Source organism: Lagenorhynchus albirostris, chromosome 12 (genome assembly GCF_949774975.1).
Source record: "Lagenorhynchus albirostris chromosome 12, mLagAlb1.1, whole genome shotgun sequence".
Taxonomy (NCBI): domain Eukaryota; kingdom Metazoa; phylum Chordata; class Mammalia; order Artiodactyla; family Delphinidae; genus Lagenorhynchus; species Lagenorhynchus albirostris.
In genome coordinates this window covers 54,477,813-54,494,318 of record NC_083106.1, presented here as the reverse complement: position 1 = coordinate 54,494,318, position 16,506 = coordinate 54,477,813, and the positions used below count along the sequence as shown (strand labels likewise).

The 16,506-nt window shown below is 33.7% G+C and overlaps 1 long non-coding RNA gene across 1 annotated transcript in view; it reads left to right on the top strand.

Moving 5' to 3' along the window:
* The window catches only part of LOC132530903 (uncharacterized), an 82,423-nt gene extending 66,164 nt beyond the window's left edge, over positions 1–16,259 (top strand). Inside the window, exon 3 of the long non-coding RNA XR_009543940.1 lies at positions 16,124–16,259. This is a non-coding gene — a long non-coding RNA (uncharacterized LOC132530903). The remainder of the gene's footprint in view (positions 1–16,123) is intronic.
* Positions 16,260–16,506: the final 247 nt, after the last annotated feature.

The following is a 16,506-nucleotide window of genomic DNA, read 5'->3' as shown; positions in this document are numbered from 1 at the left end:
GACCTCATTTAACCTAATCTCCTGGAAGCTCTATCTCTAAATACAGTCAGATTGGGAGTTAGGGCTTAAACATATCAATTTTGAGGGGATACTATTCAGTTCATAACACATTTCTATTCAAAACTGTGGAAAATTGGAAGCATATAGTAGTCACTGGACAACCACAATTCTAAAATCCAGCTAGGACCAGGTTCCCACTTCCTTGATTAGGGTTTATCTGTGTTTTCTGGGTTCTCCACGTCTCCTGACTCTGTCCTCTGGGCTCTTCCACTCTCTGTATAAGCTCTCTTTTCTATATAAAGTGGCATGGTCTACAAATGAGTATCTTTCTAAGCTTGCTTCTTATTCGTCAAAGGCTTCTTTTCATTGAATACTCATTAACCCTTTCACTTCAAACTGATACAATTGCTTTACAGTGTTACGGACTTGCTGTGAATCAGTTGATAATCTACTTTGTTAAAAAAAAAAAAAAGGGAAAACAGAAACAAATAGAAAACATGCCAATAGCTTTAGCCATATGTCTGCCTAAAATATAAAACATATTCCTCAAATCCAGGTTTATCTACAACCACATGACTTGAGCTGACCAGAACACAGCTGAATGGATTGCAGGTATTCAACCAATCTAATAGAAATCAACCTACAGAATGACAGAATCTGAATAGATTATTTTGAACCAATGTGAACTATAAAAAAAGACACAGAGGCTCTAGTCAGTTAATTCTAGAAGCTAAATTTAAAAGACCAACCCTGAGTATAGTACATGAAACCAAAGTCATGTGTATGTCAAATTAGTAGTGAGTAGACATCTGAAGAGATAAATTTAAAATCTTTATAATCCTGTTTCAGAAAGGAGAACGGAACAGAGGACAGAAAGGCAAAGAAAGGAAATAAATGAATCCAGCAGACATTTGAATTTTCTAATCCCCAGTAGTGCAGGCTATAATACTGCATCTGGATTCAATGATATTCTCATGTAGACCAAATTACCCACCCTTTCGTTCTTCAGTTTGAGTAATAATTTTATCTCATATTTAATCTCTGAATAATCTCTAATGAGAAAAAATTCCCAAACAGGATGGTAGCTTCAGAGTATTGTCAAATTTATTCAACATAGTTGGTTATAATGGAAACTTTAAAGCTGGGTTAAGGAGACTATACATTGTAGGAGTGGAATTCTGACTAAAAATGATCTCCTGAACCTTTAGAGAATGGAATTTTATACCCAGGAAATTATTAGTATTCCCAAAATTCATTTCATAAGAAAAACAATACACAAAGGTGAAACAAAACATACAAACTAAAAAAGTGAAATTAAAACTTGGGCATTCCAGAGATAAACCCATGCACATATGGTCAACTTATCTTTGATAAAGGAGGCAGGAATGTACAATGGAGAAAGGACAGCCTCTTCAATAAGTGGTGCTGGGAAAACTGGACAGGTACATGTAAAAGTATGAGATTAGATCACTCCCTAACACCATACACAAAAATAAGCTCAAAATGGATTAAAGACCTAAATGTAAGGCCAGACACCATCAAACTCTTAGAGGAAAACATAGGCAGAACACTCTATGACATAAATCACAGCAAGATCCTTTCTGACCCACCTCCTAGAGAAATGGAAATAAAAACAAAAATAAACAAATGGGACCTAATGAAACTTCAAAGCTTTTGCACAGCAAAGGAAACCATAAACAAGACCAAAAGACAACCCTCAGAGTGGGAGAAAATATTTGCAAATGAAGCAACTCACAAAGGATTAATTTCCAAAATTTACAAGCAGCTCATGCAGCTCAATAACAAAAAAACAAACAACCCAATCCAAAAATGGGCAGAAGACCTAAATAGACACTTCTCCAAAGAAGACATACAGATGGCCAAGAAGCACATGAAAGAATGCTCAACATCATTAATCATTAGAGAAATGCAAATCAAAACTACAATGAGGTATCACCTCACACCAGTCAGAATGGCCATCATCAAAATATCTACAAACAATAAATGCTGGACAGGGTGTGGAGAAAAGGGAACACTCTTGCACTGCTGGTGGAAATGTGAATTGGTACAGCCAATATGGAGAGCAGTATGGAGGTTCCTTAAAAACTACAAATAGAACTACCATATGACCCAGCAATCCGACTACTGGGCATATACCCTGAGAAAACCATAATTCAAAAAGAGTCATGTACCAAAATGTTCATTGCAGCTGTATTTACAATAGCCCAGAGATGGAAACAACTTAAGTGTCCATCATTGGATGAATGGATAAAGAAGATGTGGCACATATATACAATGGAATATTACTCAGCCATAAAAAGAAACGAAATTGAGCTATTTGTAATGAGGTGGATAGACCTAGAGTCTGTCATACAGAGTGAAGTAAGTCAGAAAGAGAAAAGACAAATACCGTATGCTAACACATATATATGGAATTTAAGAAAAATGTCATGAAGAACCTAGGGGTAAGACAGGCATAAAGACACAGACCTACTAGAGAACGGACTTGAGGATATGGGGAGGGGGAAGGGTGAGCTGTGACACAGCGAGAGAGAGGCATGGACATATATACACTACCAAATGTAAGGTAGATAGCTAGTGGGAAGCAGCCACATAGCACAGGGAGATCAGCTCGGTGCTTTGTGACCACCTAGAGGGATGGGATAGGGAAGGTGGGAGGGAGGGAGATGCAAGAGGGAAGAGATATGGGAACATATGTATATGATTCACTTTGTTATAAAGCAGAAACTAACACACCATTGTAAAGCAATTATACCCCAATAAAGATGTTAAAAAAAAAAATAAAGTACCATACAAATTAAAAAAAAAAAAGTTGGGCATTCATATATTTGTGATTCCATTTTTAAAGCCAACTCTTCAATTTATAATATGATTCAATATTGTTATGATTTACATTCACTGTACATAGTTTGAAATGTTTTATTAGAAATACAAAACCCTAAAACTCATAAAAATAATGTTATAAATTATTCCAATATGAAACATGGATAAAAGTTTAATTCAGATATTTTAGAGTTGTCTCAGGGTTATCTAAAATGCCACACCTGTTTACTCAGGGGAAAACTAAAAGCAGAAATTAATAACTCTGTCATTCTTATTTGAATAAGATGTACAAAGATCTTTGTTTTTCTCCCATAGCAAGAATCAGCTAACCAATACTATGGATAAGAATGATAAAACTCATATAATTGGAAAACCAAGTAATCATTTCTCTGGGGTACCTTAACCAACAGACCTTAAGAATTATTTAAACTACAATTAATTATATTCAAACTTAAAACTAGGTGACAGTGTTTAAAAGCATATCAAATTTTCTAATTTTCTCACTCTGGGTATTTTCTTTCAACCAAAAATGTCACATATGCAACACAGCACACAGAAAGCAAAGAATTGAATAAAACAAGTATTTTTCAGGAAAAATTGATCTGGCATTCCAAAAGTGCAATAACACATCTTCAGAACTCAAACTCATATTCTTAGTGTAAGTGAGTAACAAACCTAAATCTATGTGCAGGAGATAATCACAACTATCATATTTCTAATCCTGCCAGCTGAATCACCTTTGCTGATGTGGAATTAGATTTTAGTTAACCCCTCATTACTGACTATAAGCAATAATGATATTGAGTCTTGATTCTTATAGCATTCTTTGGTTTCTCTTTTTTATATTCTTTTTTCCCAGCTTTATTGAGATATAATTGATATATCATGTCATGTAAGTTTGAATACAACATGTTGAGTTGTTACACTTACATGTTGCAAAATAATTTCCACCATATTATTAGCTACCACCTCCATCACATCACATAATTACCATTACTTTCTTTGTGGTGAGAACACTTAAGCCTTTTCCATCTTCTGGCTTGGTGAGCCTCACTATCCCTATAATGTTCCTATGTCATAGTCTTTTTATCCGATACACTAACAGAGGAAAGCTGTCTGATTGTTGTAGGTATGACTATTTCTAGCTGCCTGTATGTCCTGTTAACTGAAGACTAATTTAAATCATGAGACCCCACTGTAATATGCACTGCAGTAATACACACTTGGCATATATTATTGTTCTAGTAATATAAGAAATAATGTGGACTTTTAAGATCTTTGGCTTAAACTTCACTAACGAGCCATCCTTGAAGTAAATTTTTGAAGGGAACTGCTAAGAATGAGTAATATGAATGATATGAAAATGCAGTTCGCATGTGGATAGCAATCAATTTATGAAAAACATCTCATATGGATAGAAGCTTGGTTTTTTCCTACATGTTTATTAAATATTTATATGAAGCATAGCTATATATCTGAAGTTTTACTTAATTAGATACAATTAAATACACATTTTTCACGTTGTACTTATATTTCAATGTAAGTTAAGGAACTGTCCTGAGTATGGCTTAAGATAATTTTTATAAGACAGAAGTACACAGTTTGCCAAAAAGAGAAAGGTACTGTACTTTTAGATAACATGGGTAAATTGATGCATTATAGAAATTCTGCACATCATTTATACATGTCTAAATGTAATAGCAAAAAATGCATCATCGTACATCATTTCCCTTTCATTATTTAAAGTATACTAAGGTCACCTCCAAAGTTAAGAAAATATTGGCTCTACAAGTACATTTTCCCTTTGAATTTTGTTTCTTCCCCCTCTCTTTTATGATATCTTGATGCTGATTTTACCAGGGAAACAAAGACCATGATAATGTGAAACATAAATTTCCTGAGCTAAATGGAGTCCAGTAAGTGAAACACTGAATGCAAAGCTGTTAGATAAGGAATGGCAGGTTACCATAAATTAAGCAATAGCCATTCAGGAGAGTATGACAGTAGAATTTTAAAAACCTTATCAACTACTAAGAATATATCCTGTTTACATAGACAGAATGTTTAAAGAATGTGAAAAATAAACTCTATAAAATCCTTCTTTCCATCTTTGACAATACATAAGAACATATTCTAATCAGATAGGTGTTAAGTCCATTATGCCTATTGACAGTTTGATTATACAGTGGCCAGGAAATATGGAATCTTTTTATTTATTTTACGTAAGTTAAATCTATTTATAAGTAATTCTGAAGGGCCTGGGCTATTGTGAGAAGTCAAGGAAGGGAAAGTTTTTGTGTGCTAATATGGAAAATAAGAGTCTAATTCTCATATATTGAATGATAAAAAAGGGATATAGACTATAGATAAGGTAGTTACAGAGATGCATAACCAGTTCATACTTTCTTTTATACCAAATGTTACATTTTAACTCTAAAAAGTATGTGTATTGAGATTATGAAGGGAGTGACAACTACATTTAAAGATCTCATATTCCTTAGCTACAGTGGATAGAAAATCCCTCTACCCTAAATGTTGAGGTTTTGTTGGTGATGAACTTCCCCAAGAACTGCATTTCTTCTCCAAATTGATCCCCCCCAAAAGAGAAAGAAATTAGAGGATTGATAAATGGGCTTAATAAAGACACATGCAAATGCTTTTTTCATAATCCTTATTATAACTCATTACTATCACTCCCGCCAACTTGAAGGTTTATAAATTACCGAACAGCCATAGCTGTTTTTTTCATTATTTGACAATTACGGTTGAAAACACTGCACTGGCGCACTAATCCTATTTTGCTCAATAGTTTTGGCACCTGACATCCATTTAATGAGCATAAGTTCACAGGTGGAAAAACATTTTAAGTAAATTTATAAAGAGAAAGATTCATCACAGTTTTTAAATCACAAAAATATATGTTAAAAATTAGTAGTTAAAGTTGTTTCATATCATTGGCAGGCACTATATTTACTGTAAACTCATCGATGGATGTCTGGTTAGGTGACAAATAGCTTGAACTCTATTTCAATTTCATACCCATCAAAATCTTTTCTGTTTATTTCTACTAAACTGGAAAATATCAACAGCCATAAGTCATTAGGATTCAATATTTTGTAATCTTATTTGAAAAAATCTGGTATTTCAGAAACAGTAAACTCATACAAATTAAAGAGGATTCTCACTGAAATATCCATTGTTTAGAAAAGAGATGTGCATATCGCAACAAAATCTAGAAAGTCAACTGTTTTAACTTTGCAGATAATGCCATAGGTCTGAATCACAGATTAAAATAATAATTATCTTTTATTATCTTTATTATCTTAATTGATCCCCTTCTCCTCACGCAAGAAACAGACCCTGAGAGAAGGATTATGTACATGAGGTGGAGGGAACACTGGAAGAAGACAGGAGAAATGATTAAAAAAAAAGTTTGGGCAGCCAGTATGGGGAGAGTTACTGAGCCAACTTTACAGTGAGTGACTGAAGTTTAAACTGTTAGAGAAAATCTTGGAAATAGTACAAAATACCTGCTTCAAAATTATCCTCAGGCAAGGGAACTGCAATAATTATAGTTTTATATCCATCAGTAATTCATTGGGTAAAGGCTGCCTCCAAAGAGACATTAAATCTTAGCCAATTCTAATCACGTATGCTCACAGGCAAAGCATATGCTAGCAACCCAAGGGTGGCAATGACCATGATGTATGTGTTGACCACCAGAAATCAGGCTGAGGGACACTAAAATGGTATGTGGATCTGAGGGTAATTGGCTGAGCACTGAAAGTGTCTGCTACATTTCTCTTTACCAGTAGAATTCACATTCTATATCAACAGGACATATGTTTATTATGAGCACTTATTAAGTTCTTACCCACAGATTTTTTGTTACTATTTTTTCATTAATTTTGTATTTCAATTATTCAGTTTGGAGGCAATGGTCAACCTCTGTATTTTAGAGATAAATTATGCAAAGCAATATTGACACACAAGAAAAGTCCATGGAAATTGTATGAGAATGCATTAACAAAACACACTGTATTCTATTAACTAAACATTACCTGAATAAATTAATATATCTATATAACATATTTAACATGTTTACAAAGCATCAAAATTCTTGTGCTGCTAGGTGAAAGGTATATGAGAGTTCTGTATTACTTTTGCAACTTTTCTGGAAGTTTAAATTTAAGTAGGTAAAATAGTTAAAAATTTTTCTGGAAGTTTACATTTAAATAGTTAATTTTTTCTTTTAATATCAAGAAGAACCTGGTTGTGACAAGTGGGATGATAAAAGCATGAAAAATATAAAGTGAATGCTAAATATTTAATAATTATTAATCATATATTTCATATCTGTCACATAAATGCGTCATTGCTTAACTCCCTTTTCACCTTAAAACTGTTTGACACCTGATAGACTTTCAGAATACACCAGTTTTTCATAGGTTTTATTGTGAAAAACACTACCCCAAAAATATAGCATGCAAGTCAGGCTACGATGCATCTTTAAGGTGAAACTGTAGGACAAGAAATTAGATGCTCTGTATTTGCCACTTTTCCAGAACTTAAAACAAAACAAAACAAGATCTTGTTGAACCAAAGATCAGATATGGACTGTTTACAACAGCTGTTATTAATTACTTTCTTCCCTGATGACTAAAAAGCAGATGTGATAATTAAATGACAGAAGTGTCATATATCAGTCAGAAGGAATAATATCCTCATAGTACTACTTGTTCACAAGTAGAAATCAATCTGTTGTTTAGAGCAAATTACAAAATCTTATTTGTGTAGACCCTGTTAGCCTGGAAGAGCCTCCTTTGGTTGAAGCTGGTCTGCTGTTGTCACTAAGTCTGATTCTCTGTTGATCAGAGGATGCCAAGGCTCAGCTTCACCTTCACCATCTGGCTGTCATGGAACATTCAAGGGAACGAACAGATGCGTTCAGAGGATTCCTACCAAATATAAGGCCTAGAAATGTCTCAATTAAAACTCTCTTTCTCATTGTACACCCTTATATATATGAGAATGGCTAAAACTTTTAATAATGAAATATTTTTAAAAAGCACTAAAATAACAACATCCATAATTTTTCAAAAAAATAACAAAGATCCCTCATGATGTTAAAATGATCTCTAAGTAGCTTCTCTTGGATATTTTCACCATAGGATAAAGAGATGTCATATAGATATGTATGAGAATAAAATCTTATGGTAGGTGACATAATTTATATATTGATTGAAGACATAAGGACACATGCTTAAATCTATTATATAATTTATAGTATCATAAATAAAAAGCAAGTCCCCAACATTTCTTTATTTAATATAGATATGTCAATGTGTTTATACACTGAATTATACTATAAAGCTCTTGCAAGCAGTAAATCCCTCTTTGACTAGTGCTCTCTTATTTTTTTTCTGTCACAATACATTTTCTAAATAAGGCATTATGTTTATAGTAGTTGAATATATGAGTCAATAAATAGCTCTTGAAGGTGATGGAATGCCAAAACAAAGCAGAGATGTTTGCTAACCACCAAGCCATCCGTTTGTAATATATATCAATATGATGGACGTTATTCCCACTAGTCTAAATATTCACACAATAAAGGAATCAACAATTTAACGTAGTCTATTCCAAAGTTGTACTGTTTTGAATCAGTATATTATTTTGTCAGTGAATAAAATAAGTAAAACACATTACAGCAAAACTCATTAAGTATTTCCTATTGCAAATCTGTAGATTAGGGAATTGATCCTTTATATAATATTTAATGTTAGACAGTTTCCCTTATTTTAATAAATATGTCTGTTACACCGTTTGCTATTACATGAGTACATAGTCTATCCTTTTGATTTCTATTGCCACGTTTCAAAATTTCACCTATGGACATTTTAGCAACAACTCATGCCTTAAGGACAGGTTAATATTTCTACTTTTATAAGTCACCAAAAGCACAGAAACCTCTAAAGGGAAACCAAAATGAGCTGTTTCTTAGCCTACTGTGGGATCTAAATAGTAAATACAAATTAAATAATGTTTTAATTACATTAAATCCTCATTGTTATTTTACTTTAAATTTCGTGGGAAATTTTAAAAAATATAATCCCAGTTATGTGATATATTTTTAACTCAAATAATCATCTGTAAATAGACCAGTAAATACATAAAGCTTTCTTTATAGATTAAGCATGATCAAAACTTACTGTTCCAGTAACATTACATGTATTTTAGAGAATATGCAACCAATACTAAAACAGCCTTGAAAATAATCTGGAAAGAAGGAAGAACAACATATGTATTCCTGTGGATAGTGAATTTCAGAGAAAGGAAGCCTAGAACATTGTAATGCAACATATTAAATGCTGATAAAAGTAAAAAATAGAAATATAATATTGTTTACTAGAGATGCCATTTTTCTCTTGCATTGATATGTAGCACTACACGTGAAAGGGTAAAATACGAATAGAAATTAAACCATATGATCCAGCAATCCCACTCCTGGTCATATATGCAGAGAAAAACATGGTTTGAAAGGGTACGTGCACCCCAATGTTCACTGCAGCACTATTTACAATAGCCAGCACATGGAAGCAACCTAAGTGTCCACTGAAAGATGAATGGCTAAAGAAGATATATACATATATACATATATACAATGGAATATTACTCAGCCAATAAAAAGAATGAAATAATGCCATTTGCAGCAACATGGATGAACTTAGAGATTATCATACTAAGTGCAGTAAGTCAGACATAAAGAAATATGATATCACTTATATGAGGAATCTAACAAAAAATGATACAAATGAACTTATTTACAAAGTAGAAACAGACTCACAGACTTAGAGAATGAACTTATGGGGGGAAGGGAAGGGGGGAGGGATAGATTGAGAGTTTGGGATTGACATGTACACACTGCTATATTTAAAAAAGATAACCAACAAGGACCTACTATATAGTACAGGGAATGCTGCTCAATTTTCTGTAATAACCTAAATGAGAAAAGAATTTGAAAAATAGATACATGTATATGTATAACTAAATCACTTTGCTGTACACATGAAACTAACACAACATTGTTAATCAACTATGCTCCAATATAAAATAAAAATTTTTTTAAATTATAGTCATCCCAGTGGATGTGGAAAAAAAATAAATGAAAGATATGAAATAGTAGCAGAACTGAACAACAAAATCAGATAATCTTATAGCAGTATTATTAGTAAACAGTCCCATGATCTCTTCTAAGAACTTGTCATTAATTAATGTGTAAAACAACCAAATTTGTACTTCCATTTTACAGGCAAGAAAACTAAGTTACAGAGATGTTGAATTCCTTTCCCAGAATAAGGAGAATGAAAATGTTTATTATAAGGCTATGAAATATGAAATAAGGCTATGAAAATGTTTATTTCAAATTGGAACTACTATGCTATATTTACCCCAGGTGTGCGTTTGTGCTTATGTTTAAATACGTTCCTTAATTTTTAGAATTCCAGAGTTAAAATCGAAACATCTGTACTTAAATGGCACCAAAGCATCTAATTGATCATTCTTTCCACTGGCAATACCACCCTGATTATAGGAGGAGGGACATAGCTCTTAGTAATTGATTGATTATTCTTAACATCTTCAAATTAAAATTTCTAACACTCTAAACCCTCAAACATATACAGAACACTCAGTGCTTCCTCTCTTGGTGTGACACCCTGTAACACTTTGAGGCGGCATTTCAACCTAAAATTATAGCAGTAAACACACACTCACACAGGCATATACACCTAATTAAAGAGACTTTAAATAAAAATATACAATCTCGTAGGAAAGGTGCTAGTATCAGAAATCACAGTATATTGATCTGCAGTTGACAATCAACATAATTTTTGTAGTGTTATATTGATCATTGCTATTTGGTATTCTATATTCTCCATCTTTATCATTTTGTCTTATGGTTTTCAAAAAGTAATGCAATTTAATGTCCATAGTATTAGCAAAAAAGATTTTCTCTTTTTATCCTCCTGTAATATTCAATACTGTATATGCGGAACTATATTTTTGTCTTCTAAACATAAGGCAAAGTGTCTTCTTCTTTTTTTTTTTTCCCTGTTATAGAGACACCACTCTCACCCACGAGAATAACATTCAGAGTAGAAGTCTGTAAGGATGCAAACAACTCCAGCTACTTGTGTTTTGACATTTGTTTACTAGCAGGTGGTCTGTTTCTTGGAATTCTTTTCAAAACAAACGTTCTGGACCAGAAAATTATTTCACACTAGATTACAATATGATGGGTAACTGAAGCATTTATAGCTAACTGAAGCATTTATAGCTACAGACATTAAAGGGCAGCTCATCAATTAGATTCTCAAACTTCTGGCAGAAAATCAGTGTTCTGTTTACACTATTTCTTTTCTTAAAGTACTAATCTTCCTGTTCAGAGAGAGCACTATATTTTATATGTTTTACTGTTTCTTTTGTGGAACTGTTTTTAAATAAAATTTTAAATAAAATAAAATAAAACTAAAAATAGAACTACCATATGACCTAGCAATCCCCCTACTGGACATATATCCTAAGAAGACCATAATTCAGAAAGTCATGTACCACAATGTTCATTGCAGCACTATTTATAATAGCCAGGACATGCAAGCAACCTAAGTGTCCATCAACAGATAAATGGATAAAGAAGATGTGGCACATATATACAATGGAATATTACTCAGCCATAAAAGGAAATGAAATTGAGTTATTTGTAGTGAGATGGATGGACCTAGAGTCTGTCATACTGAGTGAAGTACGTCAGAAAGAGAAAAACAAATACTGTATGCAACACATATCTATGGAATCTAAAAAAAAAATGGTTCTGATGAACCTAGGGGCAGGACAGGAATAGAGATGCAGACATAGAGAATGGACTTGAGGACACAGGCAGGGGGAAGGGTAAGCTGGGACGAAGTGAGAGAGTAGTACTGACATATATACACTACCAAATGTAAAATAGATAGCTAGTGGGAAGCAGGTGCATAGCACAGGGAGATCAGCTCAGTGCTCTGTGACCACCTAGAGGGGTGGGAAAGGGAGGGTGGGAAGGAGGTGCAAGAGGGAGGGGATATGGGGATATATGTATACATATAGCTGATTCACTTTGTAATACAGCGGAAACTAACACAACATTGTAAAGCAATTATACTCCAATAAACATGTTAAAAAAATCAATTAGGTAACACATTTTATAAGGCCCACTATTTCCCAGCACTCTCTGTATTAAGTAAAGTACCAAGTACCACATCTAGATTCAGGGTATGGACTTTGGAATCAGACTGATCTTGGTTCAGTTCTATATGTGACCAGTTGAGTCATCTTCAGCATTTACATCATATCTCAAAGCCAGAATTTATTTATAAAATGAAGATAATAATGGTACTTACCTTATAAGTTTGTAAATAAAAGTGATTTTTAGGTCTATGTCTTACAGCCTTGAAATTTGAAATGATAAGCTCTTTCTTATGGATAAGGAAATAGTTTCAAAAAGTAATTTGGCTGAGTTTTCGTCGCTACAAAGTGGAAGAGAGAAAACTAAATCCAGGTGTGTCACATACCAAAGCCCCAGTGCAATTCATTAGATTTGGTTGTAGAATCCTTTCTACAAACAAAAATTATGGAGGGGCTAAATATATTTGGAATATATTTTAAGGTGGAATAGCTCTGGTTGAAGGTGGTGCTTCTAGAGTTTATTGAAAAGATAATCACACAGCCCTACTCTCTCTACCTATGGCCCTTCTCTGCTGCAATAGCAATTAACAGGGTTCTGCGCAATGCCAAGAGCCTGACAGCCACTACATTATACGGTTCTATAATGACATGCAATGGATGAGCCAAAGGGGACCACACTACAGAAAGTTTGCCTAATGTATACAATTTTGAAGTGTGGCTATAATCTGAAAAAAAAATACCAGTTTACCAAAGCAGCATCTAAAATCCCCATGAGCCACACTGGATTGAGATTGAGAGCATTATACCATTCCTGGGTATCCCTGAGATTCTGTGCGATGAAAAGAGACAGGCTGAAGAATACAGCACCCTATGTTTTTGCTCCACAGACTGTTCATTTTGTCTCCCAAGATGAATTTGAATGACTTCAGGAAGTCAAGGCCCAGGATAAATGGATATATATTATCAATATTATATAGATCTATAAATACCATGATCCTTATCACAGGTGTGTCACCATTATAAATAATGCTTCAGTAAACTCATTTACCAAAGTAGATTCAGCGAATAGGTAAGTAAAAATCAGAATGGTTAAGGACTGAAGTGTAGATAGATCCTGAGAAAATGAAGACAATTAGCACAGACTTCATTTGGTGAGAGTTTGGTTGTAGCAAGAAGGAGTGAGAGCTTGAAGGAGAAATAGCTGAAGGTTTTTTCTTTTTGTCTTAATGGAATACATTGGGGTCTGTTTATTTCAAGGAAAAGAATCGAACAAGGGTGATAAAGTAGCTTTCCAGAAGGGACAGGAGAGGCCAGGAAAAATAAAATCACGTGGATGACTTACACTTCAATAGGTAGAGGGGCACATTTTCCTCCATCTCTGAGAAAATAGGAAATATCCATGAGATCAAGTGTAGATGAATTTGTAAATAGCAGATGTTAGGAAATTCAGGAAGTTGACATTAATTGTTTTTATTTCATACTGTAAAGTAAGAAACAAGAATATCTCTGGATAATGGGAGAAAAAAAGGCGGTAAAGGAGACTTGAGGAGCACAGTGAAGACTTTTCATAGCTACCAAAGGGAATAATAAGGTGCTGACTAGTGACCTACAATAGAATTGCCAAAAAGTGTTGAACTGGTAGCTGACATTGGGAACCATGAATTTCTAATGACTCTAGCGGTTTCTGTTTCTGATTTTTCTTCAGAAGCACTCAGAAGCATGGGTATAGAAACAAAGAGTATGATTATGGGATTCATTTATTATTGGAATTTTGCTGCAAGGGTCCAGGAGAAGGTAAAGCTGCTGCAAGTGTCCAGGAACAGAGCAGTTGAACATACAGGAAAAAGTGCATATAAACATTGAAGAACTTTAGTGAAGGAAGGAAGGAAGGAAGAAAGAGAAATGAGGAAAGGACAAATTTGAAAAATAGACAAAACAATAATAGAACAGCAATGATGATATGAATAGTACAATTAATGTGAATAGCTAAGAAGTATTTAGTGATCACTGTGTGTCAGGAACTGTTCTTACTGTTCTTATTGAATCCTTATAACAAACATATAAAGTTGATGTCATTATTAACTCATTTTACAGATGAAATAGCTGAAGTTCAAAGGATTAAGTAAGTAGCCCAAGACCACTCAAATAGCAAGTGGTTAAAACAAGCTAAAGAGACTGAATGTCAAAATGTCTTTGAAAATATGATGAGTCAATGAGTAAGAGGATGAAAAGATATATGTTAATTGTCAAGTTTAATATTAGAGTCTGGGATTTCAAAAGTAGAGTTTTCAATTAAAATACACATACAGCCAAGGGCTTGTGTTGGTAAAATGGAAAGTTGCTATATTAGAGGCTTAATAATTACTATTTTGAGTCCTAAAATTATAAAACAATTTACAGTAACTGCTAGGAAGATTGGTTTTTAAAATCGAGATCTTTTTCCTTATCTCTCAGTTCAAACCAGATATAGGTTTGTTTCTCCGTTTGTTTCATTTTCAAATGGCTCTCTTTATAACAGATTCTATGAGGACATTATCTGCATTTGTCCTCATTGTTTAAGGAATGTGTGTGGAGCATTCTCATTCAGGTTTAATAAGATAATGAAGTTAACAGTGGGAATGTCAGGAACTTATGATAGGTGGAAGAAAGCTCATTTATATGAGCATTAAGTTCCTTGAAATTTATGTAGAGAGATAAGATGAGCCACATATTAGTCTTCAAAATGCAGGGCAATGGTCAGGAGGTAGATAACAGTAACCAAGTAATGCAGTAATTAATAAATAAGATAGCAAAGGGATAGGAGCAGCAGTGAGGTAGGCTGAAAACACCTTATTTACATGCAAGCTTTTACTACATGGTGCCGGCACAGTGACCAACCCCAGGGAAGCAGTGCCCACACAGAGAAGTCAGAATTTGGTCAAGGCAAAGCAGCAGTGAAAATATTCTTCCAAAAAATGAGAAATGAGAGGTAATGTTGTTTACTAATTGGATGTGATGTCTTCATAGTATCCAGTGAAAGTGAGAATGGCATTAAAAAATGTGAAATAGAGCTCACTAAAAATACACAATTGGAGAATCTCATCCATGTATAGACATGGTGATCTGTACATGTATATACTTTTTCTTCAAAAGGGTTTCTTGTCTAGTAGAAGAGAGAAAAAAAAAAAAAGCTTTTTTTTGGAGGTGGCCAAGCATGACAGGAATGAAATATAAATTTAACCAGTCCAATGTCGATTTTTTTTTTTAATGGTAGTATGTTCTTTTGTATTGGAGTCATTGAAAGCTCTGAGTATTGGGTCATGTCTGATTATTCCAGCCACCCTCATGCCTGTAAAAATGCTGGCAATGAAGTCAGACAACCAGTTCCTGGGAGGAACTAACCACCACCCTTGTGCAATAGATTTCAAAGATGCCAAACATTGGTACAAAACGGACTAATCTGTGCAATAGAACATTTTTCTGTGTACTCTCAAAACACCATGTAGTCTGTTATTAATCATGACAATAATGACCAAATCTATACTTTATAATTGTGAGGATAAATTTAGTGATTTGTCCTTCAAATTTTCAGTCTGTGATTTGTATAAATGATGAAGTACAAGCCATTTGTTAAACAAAAATCAACAATGGTGTTCTTACTATTATGTGCTTAACACTTGGGTTATCTAGGCACAGGTTTCCTTTCGTTAAATGTTTCCTTTCATTAAACAAGATTTATTACCTCATTGATATTTTCAAGGGTCACAATTAAGAATCAGATTTAGTTATATGATAAATAAATCCTTGGACACCTGGATCTCACCCTGACTGTAAAGGGTTGGAGTAATTACAGACACAGAGTCACTTCTGAATTTTAATGCTATTTAAATGACTTGGTTATATAATCATTGGCTCCTGAACTTCCTTCCTTAGGTGATACAGACAATACTAATACTTATTTCATAGTAGGTATTATAATAAAATGATAAATATAAAATGTTTAACAGCATCTGGTACATAGTAGGCTCACAAAGATGCTATTTGATATTATTAATGTTGTTATTCTAATTTACTACAGGTGTGCTCACAGAAACACCACAAGAATAATGCAACCCATGTGATAAGATTCCTTGTGAACTCAATTTGACTTTAGATTTTGTTATGTGGATGTGAATCGCCCGGGAAGACACTCTATGTTTGCAAGAATTCACTGGGGCTCAGAAAATCTAATAAGGCCAGTATTTCAGAACAGTGAAAGAAAATTCTGGGAGCTCTTTGAATATGATATATTCCATCATGGCAGTTTTTTATCTCTGTTAAAAATGTTGTCTAGGACTCTTTGACTATGTTATTTGAAAACATGGAAAGGCTTTATCCTTGTTACCAAAAAATATAATGAAAATTGATCTTCTGCTTGTTCTTGCAGTATATTACAATACAATAATGAAGGGTAACAGTAAA